The 23,615-nt window shown below is 34.2% G+C and overlaps 1 protein-coding gene across 1 annotated transcript in view; it reads right to left on the minus strand.

Annotated features, from left to right (window-relative positions):
• PCDH11X (protocadherin 11 X-linked) overlaps window positions 1–23,615 on the minus strand; it is a 919,146-nt gene that overhangs the window by 165,223 nt on the left and 730,308 nt on the right. The gene's annotated exons all lie outside the window — the stretch shown is intronic.

Here is a 23,615-nt window from a genome sequence, read left to right on the forward strand (position 1 = left end):
CATTAACAAATAATGAATTTAAAAAAAAATATTATTATTATATTATTAAAGATAAAATTGAAATTCAGAGACTTGCATGGAAACCTAAGAGAAAAGATGAAATAAATAAAACCTTAGGAGCATTTCCCCTTCATAACAATTCTCTTTTTGAACATCAAGTAATTACAATAAAATATTAAGTTTAAGGATATCATAGCCCTAACCTCAAAATAAATTAGACAAAGTCATTACTGATAACTAAGGAAAGGAAATGCTTTTATACTTCAGCAATTAGATTATCAAATTAAGTAGTTCTGTTATCTAACTCTCAGATAAATCTGATGTTTTTAGGGCCTTGAAAAATATGGAAAAGTATATGTGATAAAAATTATTGTTACACAGTTTTAAATAAAATTCCAATAATATTATTTTTTTCATGATGGAACTACTTTTTTACCATTTTGGTTTTAAAAATGAAATGGAATCTTGTAGCAAGCATACAAAGACACATTTTCAAAGTGGTCACTTAGGCAGACTTTTGCTTATACCTTCTGCCTCTGGGTATTTTGAGAAAATGTTGAAAAGTATAGATATAGTTTTTTTTTCTTTTTCTGGAAATCCCATTTGAAGCAGGAATTTGGGGGGAACATAGGCAGGCTTAGGGATTTTTTTAGAATTGGGGTCCATGGAAATGCCTGGGGCTGCAGACTGGGAGAAGGTACATTTCCATAACACAAGGAAGCCAGGTGCAGTTGCATCTCCATAAGACAAGGAAGCAGCAACAGTTGCATTTACATAAGACAAGAGAAGTGGAAATTCTAAGAAATGTCTATATTTACAAAATAAAGAGAATGAAGCCCTTCATTCAGATGGAAGAGAGTCCAGAGGAATGGAAGGACTATGAAGAAGGAGGGCCTTAAAAATCACTCTAGAAACCAATTCAAAGGGGAATATTGACCAACCAGAGGGGATATCAGGCACCAGGATCTGCAGCCTTTATAAGCCATAGGGAAAGGAACCCAATGGGACTCTTCCCCACCCCTACATGGGAGTCAGTTCTGTGGGACCCTTTCCCCCTCCCTGCATGGGATTCCATTCTGTGGGACTCTTACCCCTCCCTACGTGGGAGTCTGTACTTGTTCTTCAATAAATCTCCATCTTTGCTGTACCACTTTCTGTCCGTGGATTCATTCTTCAATTCTGGTGGCCAAAATAAAAGGACAAAGCAGAAACGAACTCTCCTCCACTTTATCTTGTAGTGCTGGGCCCTCAGCCTAAACCCCCTCCCCTTTCTGAGAGTGACCACAGGAATGCCAGAAATATCCTAACTCCCTCAGCCACCACCTGAGTGGACCAATGAAGCTCCAGGAACGCAGCTAAGGTCCTAATAAGGCTATAGTGGGGGACGGCTCAAACCTCAGAATGTGTTAGTCACTTCCTGACCTTTGTGCTGTAAAACCCTGCTGAAAAACCCTGACCAGAGTGACCAATCTCTGTAACTTACGTCACTTACCTAAGCCCACCCAAATGACTAGCCCTATATAACCTTTGTTCTCTTGGGACTCGGGGCTCTCGCATCCAGTAATGGAGACAGAGGGAGACCAAGCCTGGACTTGAATAAAAGACTCTATGCTTTTGCATCGGACTCGGCTCCCTAGTGGTCTGTCTTGGGGGATTTTGAAATCTGGGCATAACAAAAGAATCTGGGTTCCAGTCCAAAAATTCGGTATCACATTCAAGATTTATTTCTATTCTATCCTGAAGCAAGGTTATAATATATTGAAATTTCTTACATAAAATATCATTGAATACTAATATTAAAAATCTTATTTTCACCTACTTATGAATAAGTACCTCTACTTCTATTTCTGTCTTACTTCCACTTACTAATTTTCTCCTATTATCCCCTGCCTATTACATAGAGAGTAGAGGAAGAAAGAAGGGAATTTAGTATAGTGCCTGGTATGTACCAAGTACTCAACAAAGATTTTTGAATAAAAGAAAGAGGAGGGAAAGGTGAGCTATCAAGAGACCTGCAAAAGGGAGAGTTGGGAGGAAAATGTAGGACAAAACTTAGGAAACATACACTCAAAATATTTTCGTTTAAAGGATAAATAGGGCTACATCTATAAATACAGAGATCATTTGATCAAATATTGTTAGAAGAAATGCATCTACCTATTTAAAAATAACCCTTTGTTTCAAAGGGACTTCATCTCTTGCTGCTTTGAAATGCAAACAATGAGTAATGTTTTACACCTGCTCATTAAAAGTTGATTATTATTATCATGATCATCAAAATCAATATTTAAAAAAGAGAAAATTAGTACTTAATGCCACACATCCTGCCTTCTATGATCATGCTTTCTTTCAAGAACTATGTCTAAATTAATGATGAGAGAACCACTCTAGAATTGAAACATTTTGTGAAACTAACCAGAAGTAACAGTAATTTCTACAGTGCATGATGAGAACTAATTTCAGTAATGTAATGCAACTAAATAGTTCTATTAGAACGGTTTAAGATTAATTTTCCCACTAATTATACAGATACTCAAAAATAAAAGTTAAAATTAGGCATATTTATTTGATTGGTTAATATTTACTTATATTATCTTATAAATTGTCACCAGACTTATAGTCATATCTTTGATCTGCTATAAAATTCTTGTATATGTATTTTGAAGTGATAATCTTTTTCCAAATACTTTGACAACTTTCCAAGCACTATTTTTTAAATAATTAATTTCATCATATATCATTTTGACTATTTTTGAATCATATATTAGCTTTAGATATGCATCATGGCCAATTTAAGTACTATTTTATTTTACCACATTGATCTACCAATTTCTGCATAGTTATCATCATGTTTTCTTAAAACTTTATATATTCTGACATTTTCTGCCAAAAACATTACCCTTTTTTTAGTTTTTAATATATTCTTATTCTTTAGATTTTTAAATGCATTTTAAAAAGCTTAAGAAGGCCTAAGTAAATATATTTTAAAAATGTTTAATAGGGTTTCTCTAAAGTTTCTTATTTCTTCCCTCTTATCTTGTAGAATATTATTACATTTGGAGAGCAGCAGCAACTACCGACAACAAAGGAAATACAATTTTGTTAATCTGGTGTAAATTCAAACTGTGTAAATCATCAAAAGTTGCTTTCTCCAAGCTGCAAACTGTGCAAATATATTTTCTAAATCTCAAGTGGATTATGAATAATAGCTACATACTATAGTTCACATCTTTACCAATAAGCCATGATATAATTAGACTGATTGTATTTAAAATATAAAGCATTTGTCAATTTATTGGAATGTTGTTCTACTAAATGAGCATTGAATTTAATCACTTTGTAAGACACTTTCTGTTTTTAGTTTGGTGATATTTTGAGCCACTCATAAGTGATTATAAGGGTAAATAAAACAATGTTTTAAATTGTCTCTGACACACAACACTATTTGGGATTATTTTTATAGCTGGTAAGTCTCAGAAATATATCCTGTTAGCATGAGCACCATGGATACCACATGTATACATCTATTATATAAATATTTCACATTTGTTTGAGATATTATAGGCTCTTATTTAATATTCTTAGAAATTCAGATTCTTACATTCAAATTAACATTGTAAATTATATCTCTAATCTCTTAAAATTGAAGTATCACATTTTGTATGCACCGGGAGATAGAAACTTTGCAACCTTTTGGCTCCAGTACTGTCAGTGATAAGTACTGACTATTATAAAACATTATACAATACTTTCAAAAATCACCCAGGCCACCCTGTCAGTGTTGCTCAGTGGTTGAACATTGATCCGTGAACCAGGGAATGCCCAGGTTTCAGGCTCATTCCCCAGTAGGGGGTGTGCAGGAGGCAGCCAATCAATGATTCTCTCACATCATTGATGTTTCTATCATTCTCTCCCTCTCCTTTCCTCTCTGAAATCAATAAAAACATATATTTTTAAAAATCACCCATGCCTGTGTAGCCTCCAGATTAACTAGTGCCAACCAGTATTCTATACTAAAGGCTCCTCTTGCAAACTTCTCAGGAGTTTCAAGAAGCAAACTGTAAGAAATTGTGGTTCTTAAGATCCTCAAACATATTACACAAAATTTGTAATTAAAAGTGTTGACTTTGATCTATACAATCCTTTGCTGCTTTACATTTGACTTTTTTTTCTTTCATTGCTCATGGCAGTAAAAATCGAGTATTTTTCCCCACATGTTTTTCTTTTTTCTTTGAACTTTGACCAGCCAGGGGGAAAATATTCTCAGATGAGCAAGCATAAAATCAAGGGCTTCAAGGACTTTTGCTTGTTTGTTTATTTTTCTTCAAGGTATAATATCAAACAAATGTATACCAAGGCCCTTTGTTCCTCTGCAGCCCAAACCCAACAATTAATTTTTGGTATGAGAGAAGGATCTAAAGCTGTGCTGATATATTAGCCACCACCTACACATAGCTATTGAACACTTGAAATGAGGCTAGTTGAGCTTAAGAAGTGCTGTATGTGTAAAATGCATACCAATTGCAAGTCTTGCTATAGAAAGAAATGTAAAATATCTCATTAATAATTTTTATATTGATTACATGGAGGAATAATTATATTTTGGGTATATTGGGTTAAATAAATATATAACCAAAATTAATTTCTCCTGTTTGTTTTTACTTTTTAAAATGTGTACCAATTATACAATTTAAAATTATAAATATGTATCTCATTATACTTTCCTTTGACAGTGCAGATCAAAATCAATGATAATAAACCACTTGAAATTCAAGACTCCTGGGCTATATTCTTAGATTGACATTTTACCTAACAAAAAAGTTGCCTTTTCAATAATCGATTTTTGTGTGTATTCTAGAAAAAAATTCCTATTTGTAAAGTATATTTCAACCAAAAATCTCCCCCTCATAATAGAACTAACTTTTGATGTGACATCTGCAACTGTAAGTAAAGAAATTTAATATTTTATCTTTTTCCTTGTCAAATAGAACCAACTTCAGACAATCTGGAGAAAAGTGACACGTATTAAAATTATGCTTTATGAAATGAAGATTACTATTCTAATTAGCTGTAGCAGAAATGAGTATTTAGAAACTTCTCAATGTTTATGGCTTAAGTTTGAGGTGTGTTTTGTCAAGAAGCAGTTAATATATCACTTAGCAAAGACATGTATTTAACCTACATGGATTTTAAAAAGACAAACAGTATAAACCCAGAACATACAGTTTAAAGAATGCATTTTCTATTAATAGATTGCATTCTGTTTCAAAACTATGCAAAGTTTTTATCAGAATGACAACTATAGTAACACACTCATTTTCTAACTTTAATAAGACTGTATAGCCTAAAAAAGATACTAATTTTCAACCTAGTCTACTTTTCTGTGATAAATAATATCACATTTGTTCCTTTCTTTAAATTATGAAAATAACATTCAAAAGCATACAGTTTCATAACAAAGCATATTTTTTCTAGCTTCATGTATCAATGTATGATATATAATGAATATGGTGGAATGAACTTGTGTTATCTAAAGAAGGAATTTTTAGATGTTAAAATATCCAAATGATTCAAAAGACTTAAATTTTTTCACAAATATTGTTCTATGACATTTTAGAGTCTACTATTAATAGTCTAAAACAAAACTGCATGTTGATTCAGTTCTGTGGTCAGGGAACTTAGTGACATTAAATTAACATAAAGAAATTAATATTATGATCTGTGCTATAAATCTGTCATTTGAAAACTTACTCATGCATTTTCATTAACTCCTGACCATGGGAAAAATACTTTGAGATAAAGCATTCATTTTCTTATTAATCAATGTATGAAAAACTTCATAAATATCATGCATAAGGATTAATTATGTTTTATGTTCACAAATTCCTATTAACTAAGTAGTCAAATGAAGATAGGTAAAGAGACTCATTTGACTGGGAGATAATTTGTTTTGCCAGTCTCTCCTAAAACCTTCCAACTCAACTTGCTTTCCCTCCACATTCTCAGCCCTCAACAGTTTTGCCTTAATCAAAATTCAACAATTCAATTCTAAAGTAATGAACTCGTAGATTACAGCTGGCCTTTGAATAGAAACAGCAAATACTAAAACCTAGTTCAAGAGCAGATCTTTGAGAGTTATCTGAGGGCCAGAAGATTAAGGGTTGTCTAATAAAACACTATAAGAATATGACAAAAATCAGCTTGGGTAATTGAGCTTTGCTATGGACAACAAACAAATGACAGCTGAGAGACACACAGGTTAACATTCTAATGCTCAAATCCTAGACCTCAATTACAATAGAAAATGCAATAGCTGAAACTCTCACTCTTATTCTAAAACATGTTCCAAAAGAAGGAAAGAACACTTGCAAACAAATTCAATGAAAGTTTTTACATTATAAATGTTTATTAATGAATATTTTCCTTAGGAGGAGGTACAAAATAATTGATAAGTATATGCAGGGTGGGGCAAAAGTAAGTTTACATTTGTGAATACATGGAACAGAGTTCATTTTTATATTATTATATATTAATTATTGTATTAGTTTCCATACGAACAATTGTAAACTTACTTTTGTTCCACCCTGTACTTGCAGTTTCTTCTCTGGGGATCACTAAAGCATCCCTTGAAGTAGAGGCAATTCTCTTACTACTAAGAACTTGCATTTACATATCTAATTTATTATAAAATAAAGAACCTCCTTTCTTATACTAAAGAAAATAATGTCATTCCAAGTAATCAGTTAGCCTTCAATTAAATAGTTTAAATGAATGAAATAATTTTTGTTTCATAAATTTATGATTAGGGTCACAGAAGGCTTTTTTTTTCTCTTATGTACTAACATTTAATAATATGAAATATGCCTAAGAAATTATATTATTTGAGATAAATAATAGCAAGTCTACTGAAATGAATTGATAATGGAAAGTGGTTATACAAAATATGGTATGAAATTTATCATAAACTATAATCATAAAAGTTATTATGGTGTTTCAGTGCAGCCTCAAGTCAAAGCCCAACTATGTTATGAATATACTAAGTAAATTAGAGTAAAATTTAAAGTTTGGTTTTAATTGTAATGATCATTACTCATTGGTGTACTGAATAAGGTTCAAAATCTAAGTAATATTAATGCTTACACAGGTATAGTGCTTTAGAAATGGTCAAATGAATCCCTATATTGTTTAATCTTTATTTGCTTCAGTTTCCATATCTGAAAAAAATGGAGAAAATAATAAAACCTCCAAATTAAAGTGTTGTAAGTATTAAAATAGAAACGTATATTATTAGGGAAAGTATTTAGAACATAGTACACACTCAACAACTGTTGCTGGAGTTTTGTTTGTTATTGTTATATTTTTACATTTCAGCAGCATGATTTCTTTGTGAGGCTTAAACATAAATATGGTTACTACAATTTTTTAAATGAGGAGGGAAAATGGAGAATCAGAGTAAAATGACTTGGCCAAGTGTATACATCTAGTCAGGTGGAGAACTGTCATTAGAATTCAATATGTCCTGACACAAATTTAAATGCTCTTCCCACTATTCCTGTGAATAGTTATGATCGAAACACCTTGACTTTGTATTACAGCTACAAACACATCCCCATGACTTGAAATAGCTATAGTTCCCGAGCAGTATCTATCAGGGGGCACCTAAAAACTGATGAGAAGGGAAAGGACAAAAAGAAAAACACATGCAATGTATTCCCTTCCACCTGAGTTACCCATATAAACATTGAATACTCAAAACTTTCAAGGAGAATAAGATATTTAGCTTGTAATTCCATTACTTAGGTGACAGTCAAAAATTTACAATGAACATTAGAACTAATTATATAAGATCTCAATAGAGCTACTTCAACATAATATAAAAGACCCAAACAACATTTTACAAACATTTAAAATACCAAAATAATAAAGCATGCTGTTAGTATTGATGAGGTGTCAAAATAAAAGATTGAAAGTGAGGTTCTTTACATAATAATTTAGATTTTTATGATTAATTTCAGGAAGATTTTATTCTTTGAGTACTACTTCTACTTGGTCAAAATATTAATGGACTATAAATTACATTCAAAATAAGTATATGAAGCAAAATAGAAATAGCAATGGAACAATATGACAGATCCATCCCCAAATATAAAGTAAATGATAAATAAATGGGTACATAATTCACAATGAGTGCAAATATACAAAATATCCTACATCATTTTTCCAACTTTATCAGCACAATAAAATTATATACATTTTAACTGTTTAAACATCATATTTAAATAAACTTATTTTCTATCAACCATAATTTAGTATATATTCACAGGTAATATATACTAATATATACTTCATAATTTGGCAAAGAAAATGCATATTATTTATAAATTCACAAAGAATATAAACTTGGGTCATTTTGTTAGGCATGTATACAGCATGTACAATTTACAGATAGAATTTGGGTAAAAATATATAAAAGTAGATTATATCTTTAATGTCTCCTCAGACAAAATGCTGAATATGCTTACTGTGTCAGAGGAAAAATGAATAATTAAATCTGTAGATAATTTGAAAGTAACCACTGTAAATAAGAAAATGACTAACTATAGTGTTATGATAATTTTGCTTTATAAATATTAATTACACATAACTTTGGAAAAGCATTGAAATATATAAGATACACAACCAACTAAATATTTTCCTAGATATCAGTTCATTTAAACATAATAAAATGTGTTTGAAGCAAACAGTTGAAATTAAAATGTTTTATGAGAAGTGAAAAGGCCAAAAGTTCTTAAAATGAACAGATACACAATACACTTTAAAATGAAACATGCACCATGGTTATGGTTTGTGTTGATTTCTACTATACCTTTCTTTAGTCCAGGAATGAAAGCTAAAAAGAGAGTTTAATAAAGTTAAACACATTATATTAATATAAGTAAACAAATGTAAATTATATTTCAATATATTTTCAACTTCATTTTGCAAAGAATGTAATGGCTGAGATAGATTAGGTAGAAAACCAATAGCCCAGGAAATCTGCTTGCTGTGATATTTTTTTCTAAAATCAGAACAAGCCTATGCTATACGCTGGCTTCTTGGGAAGCAATGATTGGTCCTTAACCTAAAGCTACTATATTGTTTGATTTTGCAAAAACTTGGCAGATTTTTAGCTTCATTTTATATGTTAGCAAAGTATAGCCCTACATTGAAATTTCAGTTTCTCTCGTGGAACCTCCTACAAGAAATGTGGTATTAGAGGAGGAATATTTTTTACTTAGGTTTCTCTCTCTGCAAATCTGACGTGGAAAAAAGTAATGGGAAAAAAATAAAATAATCAACAGACTAACATGAGGATGGCCCAAAAGAAGAATTCTTATCTTAGTTTAGATACTTTTTCTATAATATAGCTATTTTCACAACTACAGTTTCATTTATTTTTACAATTAGAATATGGGAAATTGGAGATTATTATCATTATTTTCCACATAAATAAGTTTAGGCATTGCATTAAGTGACTTCTTTCAAAACACTGAGATTATACTTGACCTCGGACCAATAACAAAACTCTATTTTTAAACAAAACAATTATATGTTTATAAAAACTTCAAAATGTGCTGATCTGGCCAAAAGTCTCTCAGATTTATTCTTTGTAAAATATAAGGCCAGCAATATATATATATATATATATATATATATATATATATATATATATATATATACTTTAAAACTAAACATTGTGAACTTGTGTTAAAATGTTTTTGAATAAAATTAAAATACTATGAAATTAAAGACATATTAAATGTTTAGAGAGAATGAATAGGTCAGAGATAAAAAAGTGAAGGTGAAAGTAATGTTCCTATGCAATGATGAGAATGAATGAGAGAGCATTGTAAAATATTTTAATTGTTGTTGACACATACCATGCATTTATGTTTCATCATAAAGTGTTTTATCTATAGGGTTGCCCAAAAACTGTATACACACACTTTGAATAATTATAAAGGAAGCATTTATTCAAATACATTTCATTTTCAAAATTGAACTAACAGCTGTTAAATGATGTATATATTTTTGGGGGGACACCCTCTATAAGCAATGTAATTTAATGGTAATATACAGAGAAGTATCAAAACAGTGCTTTCACAAGTCACTTCAGGTAGGATTGATCATCTAAATAAATTTCACAACCCCCACCCCTAAATAATCATTCTATTTCAATAACTACTGTGAGCACATGCATACACACAAAAATTCTAATTTAATATTGTAATAAATAATCAACTCGTGTAATATTTAAATGTAGAGTTTTCAAACATACTTGAGTGAAAAAAAAGGCTGCTTTATGCAGAAAAACAATGAAGTGCTTGCTTTCATTTTGAAGACTGCAATTTCAATGTAGTCTAGACCTTAGCTATAAAATCCTTTCTAATTTGATAACTGAAAAAGTCAGAAAAAAATTGAATATGATGGGTCTAGTCTTATTTCTAATGGTAAAGAGGTACAAATAAAAGAAACAAAACAAGTGACATGACAACAATAAACCTGATAAAAAGAACACCTTTAAAAAACTTATCCCAGGGGACTTTTAGCTCCCAAACAAAAAAATGAAAATTGGTTTATAATCCTCTAAAGTCAAATATTGATCATTTTTTCATTAAAATTCAGGATAATAAACAGATTCTGTATAAAATTTTCAAGACTGACTGTAAGAGGCATTTAAATTCATCATGTGAAACATGGTAAAAAGAAAAAAAAATGAGGAAGCTTTTCTGCCCTGTAAGGTAATAATATATGCTGGCACAGAAATTAATAAATACATCCATTATAGTTACAAAGTATTTTTCATAAAGTCCATCTCCAAATGTATACTTAAATTTCAAGCTGCTTCTTAAATTTTAAAGATTTATTATTTGATATTGTTAAAGCATTTACACTGTTCAGGATTTTTGAAAGATGAAGGTGAGCACAGTCCTAGTCCTTTGAAATATTACAGTTGCTTTGAATCACTATGACAGAAGTGAAATTTATTAATACAACCAAATGTTATGTTATGAATGACTATGTATATCATCAATGTGTAACTGAAAATGTAATTTTACTAATACACAGAATGAATACAGCTCACAAGTTAAATATGTTTCCACTGAGAAAATTGTTTTCAGGTTATTAAGTATTCTGAAACTTAATTTATTAATTAAAAAACTAAAACAAAATAATAGTTCAGATATTTTTACTTGCATTAATCTACTTATATAAAAACCATGGGTGGTGTTCATCACGTCCAGAAGAACCACTGCAACCAAGTGGAAGGAAGTCAGTCCTGCAGGGGTTGTCTTGGAAATGGCTACACCCTCCCCCAAGCTGTTTCCCATAGCTGTTTCCTCTAAGGGCCGGGTTTGAGGCAGGAACCCACCCTCAGAGCATGGAGGCAGATCTTTCTAAAGTGTGCCGTGCACCAGCACGGCCAGGGGTGAACCTGAATGAGAGTGGCTGAAAGGCTTAGAAAAGACAGACAAGAGAATGAAAGCCGGGTCTTGGTGGGACACTGCTTCTCTGAGAGTCAGCGACCATGCCCAAGGCCATGCCTTTATTTTATAGCAGATGCTACGAGGCAAAGTAAGGGTGTGACCAAGATGTTTACAACATTCTACTGGGTTTCAATCCTACTCAACTACATGCACCTGAACTCTATCAAGCCTACATCACTCAGGCACATGGGGCCACGTGTTTGGACCATAGGTTCAAGCTTACAACTACAGCTGTTGGCTATAATTGTGCTGGGAGGGCCCTGCCCTCCAAGCTGGGACTTGCACGTGGCAATGAGAGGACTGTCCCCTCTCATCAGTCCAAGGCTTGAACCTGTCCAAAACACTGTAGCGGCTCCCCACAATAAAGATTTAATTCTGTTTCTTTGTTACTAATGTTGTGGCCCCACCCCATAACAAAGAAACAATTTCCAGAGAACGAGGCCCAGGAATCAGGATTTTAGAAAGATTCCCAGGTGATTGTAATGTGCAGCCAAGTTGGAGAACCACTGCTATAGGAAATATTAAAAATATATCTAAGCGTGCAATTCTTTGTCCAAAAAAATGAGCATGTTCAAAAATTAAATGAATAAAATTTGGATATACTTGATGGAGATTTTCACACATATTTGAGTGATGATTCCATTGATTCCACAGATGATGCTAAAAGGAAAATTTTCCCATCGAATTTCTTAATAGTATTACTCCTTCGGGAATGTTGTGTCATAAATTAAAATTGAAAGTGGGTGCAATCATCATGCTATTGAGAAATCTCAATAGTAAGTGGGGTCTTTGTAATGGTACCAGATTTATTATCAAAAGATTACGACCTAACATTATCGAAGCTGACGTATTAACAGGATCTGCAGAGGGAGAGGTTGTTCTGATTCCAAGAACTGATTTGTCCCCATCTGACACTGGCCTCCCATTTAAATTGATTCGACGATGGTTTCCCATGATGCCAGCATTTGTGATGACTGTTAATAAATCACAAGGACAAACTCTAGACAAAGTAGGCATATTCCTACCTGAACCCGTTTTTGCACATGGTCAGTTATATGTTGCTTTCTCTTGAGTTTGAAGAGTATGTAACGTTACAGTTAAAGTTCTAAGTACTTCATCACAAGGGAAATTAGTCAAGCACTCTGAAATTGTTTTCACTCTTAATGTGGTGTATAGGGAGATATTAGAATAAGTTTAATCACTTTATCAGTCATTGTTTGCATCACTGTCATTTTTATATCATGTTTTTGTCATTTTTATATCATGCCTCTGTTGTTGTTATATCCTTTTGTTACTGTTTATTTATTAATAAATTTATATATTATTTTCATATACATTTTACTAATTTCCTTTCATCTCTCACCCTTCTATTATAGAGAAAGGGCAAATAGCAATATTTAAATATTTCTGCTAATTGATTCCCTTATAAAAAATGTTTATATGTTATTGATTTTTTACAGAGAGGAAGGGAGCGGGATAGAGAGTTAGAAACATCGATGAGAGAGAAGCATCGATCAGCTGCTTCCTGCACACTCTCGACTGGGGATGTGCCCACAACCAAGGTACATGCCCTTGACCAGAATTGAACCTGGGACCCTTCAGTCCGCAGGCCGATGCTCTATCCACTGTGCCAAACCGGTTAGGGCAATTAATTCCCTTTTAATGTGCACAAATTTCATGCACTAGGTTACTAGTGCAATAATATAAGTTTCTGTATGTGCTTAGTTTGAATTATAACTGGGTTTTTAATATTATTTTCTGAATATATAGCCCCCAAAATATTTTAATTAGTAAATTAAAACAATAGGAAGTAATGGGAATCTTGTATTACAGAGTTTAAATTAAGGAAACATGCTTTATAATAAAAATTAGAGTCCCAATGTACAAAATTCATGCAAAGGTAGGCCCTGGCAGCCTCAGCTACCAAGGCCCTCACAGCTCTGGCTTCATCTGGAAGGTTGTCCGGAAGGTCCTCCAGATGGTTATTCCACTGTTGGGCCTTTAGGTGGATTTGCATATTATGCTTTTATTATTATAGATGTAGCTCCTATTTACTCTTAAGCCACATAAAATTGCTAAATTTTATTATTAGAACACTACCAAAACAGGCTGTATTATTGTATATGAACATATTTTAATATTTTATTTATAACCCTAACACAAATATTTAAGTACCCATGCACATCAGAGAACTCTGCTTAATGTGAAAGACATAATTACAAATAAATAGATAATGTTTGTATAGCTTAAAGGTAAAAAGAGCTCACTACAAAATTGATAGTATTAAGATACTTGTTAATGCAGTATCATGCATCAATCTATAACTGTCATTTATTTCAGTAGAGTAGTAACAGTTGCACTTATTTTATTATGCATAATTTTAGAGTCACATCATAAAGCTACTTTAATGAAATTTTAAAAGGTAATAATTTTTGTAGGTAAATAAAATTAAAATAATTTTAAGGACATTCATTGGGAAATCATCAGATATCTTTGCCACTAGAGTCAATTGAAGGATAATTTTTTATATAAGTATTAAATAAATATTTAGATATTTATTCAATACATTATCTCTGTCTCCTTAACTAAGTACATTGCAATATTTATTTTGCTTCCAGAGAAAAATCTGCTAAATCAAGTTTAAATTTACCTAAAACTTAACAGATCTAAGTTATTATAGGCTAACTTTTGTGAACAAGTTCCTTAATTATTTCCTCATGTGAGCCCCACAAGGTTTGGTACTGAAAATCACAGAACATTCCACAGTCAGTATGAAAAAATACACAACAATGTAAGTGAATATCATAATGCTAAATTAATAGGCCAGTACCTAATTTTCTTTGAATAATGCTAATTTTAAAGCATTCTACAAGATGTGCCAACATATTCAATTCTTCTTGATGTTGAATTCAAATCACCCCAGTGCATCTCCAGCTGATTACAAAACTAATAAGCTGTGGCATCAATGTACTTATGTAGATCGCATGGAGTCTAAACCACAAAAATAGAGAAGAGCAAATCAAATTTTCTGTTCAAATTGTGTGGAAGGTTAAGTTTACAAATACAAAGTCTGCAAGATGATTAATGTAATATTTTTATTTACATTAAAAGCAATGTTGCAAACATTAAATAAATTTCTCATCCCTGTATATTAAAATTTCTATCCAAATCTCTCTGGGTCCTGAGTTTTTATGAAAGTTAATTTACTACTAGATCAAAGAAATATTCATTTCAAAATTGATAACAACTAAAGTCATGGTGTTGGCTTTATTATGGAAGTCATCACAGTCTTAGAAAGAAGAATTATACATTTTAATTAAATATGTAATTACCATTTTCCACATCAATGGAATACTGGTTGACCAAACTCTTGCTGTACCATATCAAATGGCTCCTTCTTCTTTATAGCCATAGTTGTTTGACTTTTTAAATTTCTGAAATTAACTAATTTTTCCTATTCTTCCCAAAATCTTTGTAATCTATAATCTATTGGTTACATTTTCTAAGCTTTTATTTGGGGGGTACCTTTGGTACCACTATAACAGTACTTTCAAATATCTTCTTTTTTTCAAATTGACAGTGTCCTAGCACCTTAAAGAGCAAAGAGGTACAACTTATATTTTATCTAAAATAAAACAAGTTCACAGGCCAAGGACCAGAGTCCTTAGAAAGCCATCTTATTACCATAGTTGGCTACTTATTAATAAAGAAAAGGAAGCAAAGGAGAGTTTGAACACTTAGTCTGTTTCACCAGGAAGCTACAGCTTCAAACCCTGAAAAAGGGCAGGCAGCATTGTCACCCCTCCCTTCCCCCTCTGGCTCATATTGTGTGTGCCCTGGAGGGGCACTAGGGGGAGAAAAAGACATGCACAATAAAGTCAAAATGGTGCAGGGAGATGTGTTGGACCATAGAGACCTGCCAGTCTAATCTGGGAAAAAGATTGAGTGGGATGTGGACCCCTAATGCAAGCCTGCAAATTATTTGGGAAGCTGATTATTTTGAACAAGCTTCTGGCTTCTCCTAAGCCTGAGAATACATAATGCCAAGAGAACAAAACTCTCTCTCTCTCTCTCTCTCTCTCTCTCTCTCTCTCTCTCTCTCTCCCCCTCGCCACTCACTCCACACTGATTGTTCTCCAGTTCTCTACCACCTGGGAACACGTGACCCTGTGGGTCTAGTGCAGGGGTGGGCAAACTTTTTGACTCAAGGGCCAAAATGGGTTCTTAAACTGGTGCAGCCGTGGGCAAACTATGGCCCGCGGGCCAGATCCGGCCCGTTTGAAATGAATAAAACTAAAAATAAAAAGACCGTACCCTTTTATGTAATGATGTTTACTTTGAATTTATATTAGTTCACACAAACACTCCATCCAAGCTTTTGTTCCAGCCCTCCGGTCCAGTTTAAGAACCCACACCCCTGGTCAGTGGCCACCTGGAGCCTGCAGAATGCATGGACTATGAATCAGAAATTCTAAACACTGTTTTTTACTGTGGACCTGCTGAAGACAGGGTTGGACTTTTTTTTTGAGGGAAATGGGCCACTGGAAGTCCAGGAGCAGGGACAACCATCACCAACAAACCACCTTTCTACATCACAGTCCCTTGAGTGGGTCCTTGGAATTCTATCCTTGCAACTTCATGGGAGAACCTCCTCACCATAACAGCAATCTGACTCAGCATTCTTGTGTGTGTGTGTGTGTGTGTGTGTGTGTGTGTGTGTGTGTAAATGGGATCAAGAGGACGAAATGGCTTAAAGGGTAGAAACTTGAAGCTAGAAGATGAATAAATTCTGGAGACCTAAGGTACAGTGTGGTGAGTATATTGTATTTTATTATATACTTCAGAATTTCTAGGAGACTAGATCTCTCCTGGAAAATAAATTACAATTATGTGATGTGATAGAGGTGGCAGTTAAAGCTACAGTGGCAATCATATTTTAATATATGAATGTATTAAATCAACACATTGTACACCTTAAACTTGCACAATGTTATATGTCAAATTTAAATAGTAAATGAAAGTACTTGTCTAATATCTATACAACTACTTAGAAGTAGAATTAGAATTCATGTTTTCTCTATCAAAGAACTCATACACTATGAAATACTACTATCAACTGGCAATTTCAAGAGATGGCAACAATATGTATATGCAAGCATTTTTGCCCAAGGCAAAATTTATTGTAGGGAATTATCAAAAGATCAGTGCTTTTTAAAACATATTTTGGGGGGGAATTAAAAGTTCGATGAATATTATATGTAATTTTACTCCTCATGTACACAGCAATTGACAAGAGAAGATCAAGATGATACTTAAAGAAGTAAAATGTTGGTTTGACAAACCCAAGACGTGACACTGCCAATTAAAATTAGTAATCTGTAATTTATGTTGGTCCTAAAGAGAAATAGAATGCAATTCCTCCTTTTCCCAAAAGAATTAAGGCAAAAAGTCTCATCTCGAAATCTGACTTTAATGTTTTAAATGGTTAAAAACCATATGGAGAGAATCTGCCCTATCAGTATAATTTCTTTTGACAGTTACAATTAAGAGAAGAAAAAATCTGAGATATGCAAGACTGGATACCCTAGGGAAAAAAAAATCATACGGACACATTATTTTGTCATCTGCTTTTTTCCAAATAATTTGGCTTCATTAATCACATTGGAAAACTCTTCCAAACAGCACAAATGTTCATTTCAAAACCTCAGGTTAGGTTAATTATTTAAGAGAGGAGATTCTTCTTTTTAGAATTATGCAGACTCCTAAAAAGGAGCTCAAGAAAATTGGAGCAGGCTTTCTTATTGTTTTGTTGATGGTTTATTTTGCTGTACAGAAGCTTTTATTTTGATGTTGTCCCATTTGTTTATTTTCTCATTAGTTTCCATGGCCCTAGGAGCTGTATCTGTGAAGATATTGTTTCGGCATATATCTGAGATTTTGCTGCCTGTGGATTCCTCTTCTAGGAATATATCCCAAGAAACTAGAAACACCAATCAGAAAGGATATATGCACCCCTATGTTCATAGCAGCACAATTTATCATAGCTAAGATTTGGAAATAGCCTAAGTGCCCATCAGCTGATCAGTGGATTAAGAAACTGGTACATCTACACAATGGAATACTATGCTGCTGTAAAAAAGAAGGAACTTTTACCATTTGCAACAGCATGGATGGAGCTGGAGAGCATTATGCTAAGTGAAATAAGTCAGTCAGAGAAAGAAAAATATCACATGATCTCACTCATTTGTGGCATATAATGAACAACATAAACTGATGAACAAAAACAGATCCAGAGACAGAAGCATCGATCAGACCATCAAACCTCAGAGGGAAGGTAGGGAAGGATGGGGGTAAGGGGAAGAGATCAACCAAAGGACTTGCATGCATACATATAAGCCTAGCCCAGTGATGGCGAACTTTTTGAGCTCGGTGTGTCAGCATTTTGAAAAACCCTAACTTAACTCTGGTGCCGTGTCACATATAGAATTTTTTTGATATTTGCAACCATAGTAAAACAAAGATTTATATTTTTAATATTTATTTTACATATTTAAATGCCATTTAAAAAAGAAAAATCAACCAAAAAAATGAGTTCGTGTGTCACCTCTGACATGCATGTCATAGGTTCGCCATCACTGGCCTAACCAGTGGACACAGACACCAGTGAGGTGAGGGCATGAGTTGGGGGAAGGCAATGGGGAATAATCAACCAATCAATAAGAAAATTAGAGCATGAAGGACTGAAGTTTTCATTAAAGCAGAGGTGGGAATTGGTATCACAGTCCATTGAAAGTTTCTGCCAATGTCCTTGTTCCACTACTTTAAGAGGCACATGAAAGAGTGCTGATAATATACAAATTTAAATGGTCATGAGAAATTCCAAAAGTGAAAGCTTGAGGAGCTGGATCCATTTCTTTTTTTCAGTTGGGCAAGGAAAATACTAAGAAATAAATATTTCTGAAATCTGCTGCTCAGCTATCCAAAATGCTTGAAACAATTGCAGCTCTCAAACATTTCACACTTTTTATTGTTCAATATTCAGAATAAATTAAGATAATTTTAAAATAAGACTAAGTGGTATCTCTGGTCTTTCTGTGCATAAAGAAATTGATTTTAAAGCCTATTTTCTTGCTTGTTTTAATGCAGGCAAGTTATATAGTGTGCAATCTGTATACTACTAAAGGATTTAATTTTTTAATCTCTTCCTTATGAAATTTATTATGACTTTCTTTTAATCAGTTTATCCAAGTTTAGAAGCTTTGGCTAACTTGTCAATGAACCTATATGAGTTGTGTACATAGAAAAATACAAGAGATGAAACTCAATTATATCTAGAGGCATGTACTGTGATAAAATAAAGCTTTCCTTTAAAAAGAAGTTACTTTTGCCTGACTGGTTTGGCTCAGTGGATAGAGCGTTGGCCTGTGGACTGAAGGGTCCCAGGTTTGATTCTGGTCAAGGGCATGTACCTTGGTTGTGGGCACATCCCCAGTGGGGAGTGTGCAGGAGGCAGCTGATCAATGTTTCTCTCTCATCGATGTTTCTAACTCTCTATCCCTCTCCCTTCCTCTCTGTAAAAAAATCAATAAAATACATTTAAATAAATAAATGAATAAATAAAAATAATTTACTTTTTATAGTAAAACTAGAGACCCAGTGAACGAATTTGTGTACCTTAAAAGGAATTGTGGGCCGTGAGACTGCGGTGAGTGGAGGGGCAGGTCTTGGGCCATCCTCTGAGCCCCTGCCTGGTCCTTCTGCCATGGCCCCTGGTTCCCTGTCTGCTGGCAGCCCCGCTCTCACGTGCTGATGACACCAGCCCCGCTCACACTTGCCATCTGACAGTGCTGAATGATTGAGGCCAGCGTCGGGTGCTGGAAGTAGGTGTGAGCAGTGGCTCCAGCACCAACAGTGGGTGTGAGTACCAGGCAGGACTGTTGCATGCAGGAGCTAAGAATTTTCAGTAACCACCAGAGGCTCGCCCCACTGACAGTGACTAGCACCGTGCCTTGTTCTGGCACCCATGCTCACTTGCTCCACCATCCCACTGTGGCTAATGCTATCCATGTTCCACATGCGCCCCCTGGTTGTCAGTGCACACCACAGTGACTGGTTGTTCAGTTGTTCCACTATTCAGTCTATTTGCATATTAGCCTTTTATTATATAGACTAGAGGCCTGGTGCACAAAAATTTGTGCAATGGTGGGGGAGGGGAGGTTAGGAGGTGTCCCTCAGCCCCACTTGTGCCCTCTCACAGTCTGGGACCCCTCGGGAGATAACCACCTGCTGGCTTAGGCCCACTCCCCAGGTGGCAGATGGCAGGCCCGATCCCTCAGTGCCTGCCCCGCCTCCCCGGGTCGCACACATGGCAGGGCCAATCCGGAGGTTGGGGCACAGTCCTGGGTTGTTTCACACATGGGACACCCTGGGAGGGTCGCACACAGGACGCCAGGGGGGCCGGCTGATCGCTGCTGCCCAGCCTGGCCGCTCTGGGTCAGATAACACATGGGATTCCCATTGCCCTGGCTCACAGGTAGCATGCCTGGATGGTGGCAGAGCAGGCGGGATGGCGCTATCCCGCCCCACCACTCTGGGTCACAAATAGCAGGCCCAGATGGTGGTGGGGCAGGCGGATGACGCTGTCCCTCCCTGCCTGCAGTATGCAAATTAGCCGCCATCTTTGTTGGCAGTTAATTTGCATATCACACTGATTAGACAATGGGAGGCGTAGCGAAGGTATGGTCAGTTACCATGTTTGTCTATTATTAGATAGGATTTGAAACCTCTCCCTCACATTTTCACCAACTTGTTTGCTCTATAACAAATTTTAAAACTCTGTATGAAGATAGTGGTTAAAATCTCTGTATAAGTGGACATGATATCAGAAAATGGCTTTTACTAAAATATTTGAAGTTATTATTTCATTAGTAAAATTCAATTTTATAAATTTCGCAGAGTATTAGTCTTTGTGTAGTAACATAGTTTTCTAAAAATATTATCTTCTGCCCACTGCTTCTGGTATAGTTTGGAGACAATAAGATTTCATGGGAGAAATGATTTTATTTATAATATGTATATCTATATTTGTGTTACAAACATATATTACAAAAATATTATGTATTTTTCTATTACATATAGTATATGTGATAGAAAACCATAAAGAAAATAGATCACATGGCTAAAATTTGAAAATTATCTGCTAAAATTCTATTTTGGGCAGAGGTTGATAGATATTTATATATTAAAGCATGATTTTTAAAAATCCATAACAAATATTAACTAATTTCAAAATTATATATTTAACTGTCATAAATATTGCATAGTTCTTCAAAGCGATGTTTTGTTAATTTTACTTTACATTTTTCTAAAAATTGAGACACATAGTAAACTATTTATTGAGAATGTTTTTTCCCCAATGCATCAATTTAGAGAGATATCTGAATGGACTACTTAAAATTTTTAAATAAATTGATTATTTTATTATGCATATCTTATTATTTGCATATCATATATTTAAACAGACAAAATGATTAGAAGAAAAAGTATGGTGTTGGAAGTGCCATCTGACTTGATGGTTCTCTTTATGTATGTTTTCATCCTCTCACATGCTATGTTAGAGCCTACTGAGATTGTAATTTTTTGTAAAATCACAGTGAATTAATACCAGTTGAATCATTGCTAAGTAGTACTTTATTATTGCCAATCATATATTGTTTCTCATATATATATGTATATATATATATATATATATATATATATATATATATATATATATTATTGATTTCATAGAGGAAGGGCAAAGGAGAGAGAAATCAAAACATCAATGAGAGAGAATCATTGATTGGCTGCCCTCTGCACACCCCACAATGGAGATCAAGTCCACAACCCAGAAATGTGACCTGACAGGGAATCAAATTGTCATAGGTCAAGGCTCAAACACTAAGCCACACTGGCTGGGCTCTCATATATATTAATGGGTCTTTTTTGACAGGGTATAAACACAAGCTTTGGCATTAATTTTTATTCTTGAACCTAGTTGGTTAATTACCTGTTTTATTTTAATATATGGAGAAATAAGTTAACATTGACACATTAAGCCATTTCTAAAAAAAAATAGTCTCAGGCTATTTTTATTGTTTCAACAATTTGGGACATTATATTGAAGAAAATTTATAAAAGGAAAATGATTTAAAAGATATCTTTTTCTATTAGGACAATTAAAAGAATGAGTTGAAGTTCATATCCATGTTTACCCAACATCAAAAGTATGACTTTTTTCCTAAATTATTTTAAAAACGAGTTTTTAATGGCAATATCCATGTGTAATTGCTGTTCATATTATTATTTCATTTTATATTTCAAATATTAATGGATAAACTGACATATGGAAATCTGGAAATAGATTTTAGCAATAAACAGGAAGAGACATTTTCCACATGAATAAACATTGGTTATCTACTGTGGAGAACCAATCATCTTAGATAATATGTTGATAAATATTTTATGTCAGCAAAGAACAAAGCATAAAAGACCGTGACACAAACAAAAAGATGGAATGAGAGGTAGAAACAAGCTATTTCAAACTGAATAAATTGAAAGTTTATATGCACAGGAAGAGGAGACGTATGAAGAACTTATCACTCTGATGGATTAACTGACTGCACAAGACATGTTAAAAAGATTTTTTTAATAAATCAAATGCTATCTGCCTTAGAAATCATTTGCATTTTATAATTAGAAGACAAAGATTCAAGATAATGGCTCTTTGGATAATAAAAATCCTATATAATAAAGAGGTGATATGCTAATTTGCACAAGATGGCCATCCCCATATGGTCATAAGATGCCACCACAGATGGCTGACAGGGGAGGGCAGTTATGGGTGATCAGGCCAGCAGGGGAGGGAAGTTAGGGGTGACGAGGCTCGCAGGGGAGGGCAGTTGGGGTTGAAATCAGGCCGGCAAGGGAGGGCAGTTAGGGGTGATCAGGCTGGCAGGGGAGGGCAGTTGGAGGTGATTGGGCTGGCAGGGGAGGGCAGTTGGGGGTGACCAGGCTGGCAGTGAAGGTCACTTGGAGGGGACTTAGGCCATCAGTGGAGGACAGTTAGGGGTGACCAGGCTGGCAGGGGAGATCACTTGGGGGGGGACCAGTCTTGCAGAGAGGGCAGTTAGGTCTAACCAGTCCAGCAGATGAGAGCAGTAGGGGGCAATTGGGATGGCAGGGGAGGGCAGTTGGGGGCGATCAGGCTGGCAGGGGTGTGGTTAGGGTGTAATCAGGCTGGCAGGCAGAAGCAGTTAGGGGCAATCAGGCAGGCAGGGAGGCAAGCAGGTGAGCGGTTGAGAGCTAGCATTTGGACATCCCCCAAGGGGTCCCAGATTGGAGAGGGTGCAGGCTGGTTTGAGGGACACCATTCCCCGCCCCCAGGCAGTGCACAAATTTCATGCACCGGGCCTCTAGTATAAATATAACATTTTTTATATTTGTAAAAGGACAGCATATCATTAAGAGAAAGAATATTGCTTAAGATATATTTTTGCATAATAAAGAAGGAAATGTAAATATTTCATACAGTATAAATTTGATTTCATATTCACTTGATTTCCTAAGTATTAATTTCTTCTTTCCTTAGCTAAGTTCCTTTAAACATAAAATTATAATGTTTCTGCTAACCAGGATGGGGAATTGGTACACTGATTAGGTAAAATATGCATATTAGAATTGCTAAAAATCTGAAGGAAATTCAGCCTAAGAAAATTTAAACCATGACCAACCAAGGCATTTATTTAAAATGTATGCTAGTCCTGTCTAGTCCTCTAATGCTCATTGTGCTTAGATGAAACTTTACAAAACAAAGGTATACATGAAAGGGAAATTTCAATGTTCTAGGCAGGTCCCTTGATCCCCTGATCCCTAAAATAGCAATACTTTCTTATTCTGTTTTTACATATGTACTGTATCATACAGAAAAGTTAACAATGTTCACTCATTTTATATAGTAAATTCACTGAAAAAAATTCCAAAAGTGATTCTAACTTTTTAAAATATTTTTTCACATAGAATTAATTTCCAGTTCTACATGTACTTTTA

This window comes from Myotis daubentonii, chromosome X (assembly GCF_963259705.1).
Source record: "Myotis daubentonii chromosome X, mMyoDau2.1, whole genome shotgun sequence".
Taxonomy (NCBI): Eukaryota; Metazoa; Chordata; class Mammalia; order Chiroptera; family Vespertilionidae; genus Myotis; species Myotis daubentonii.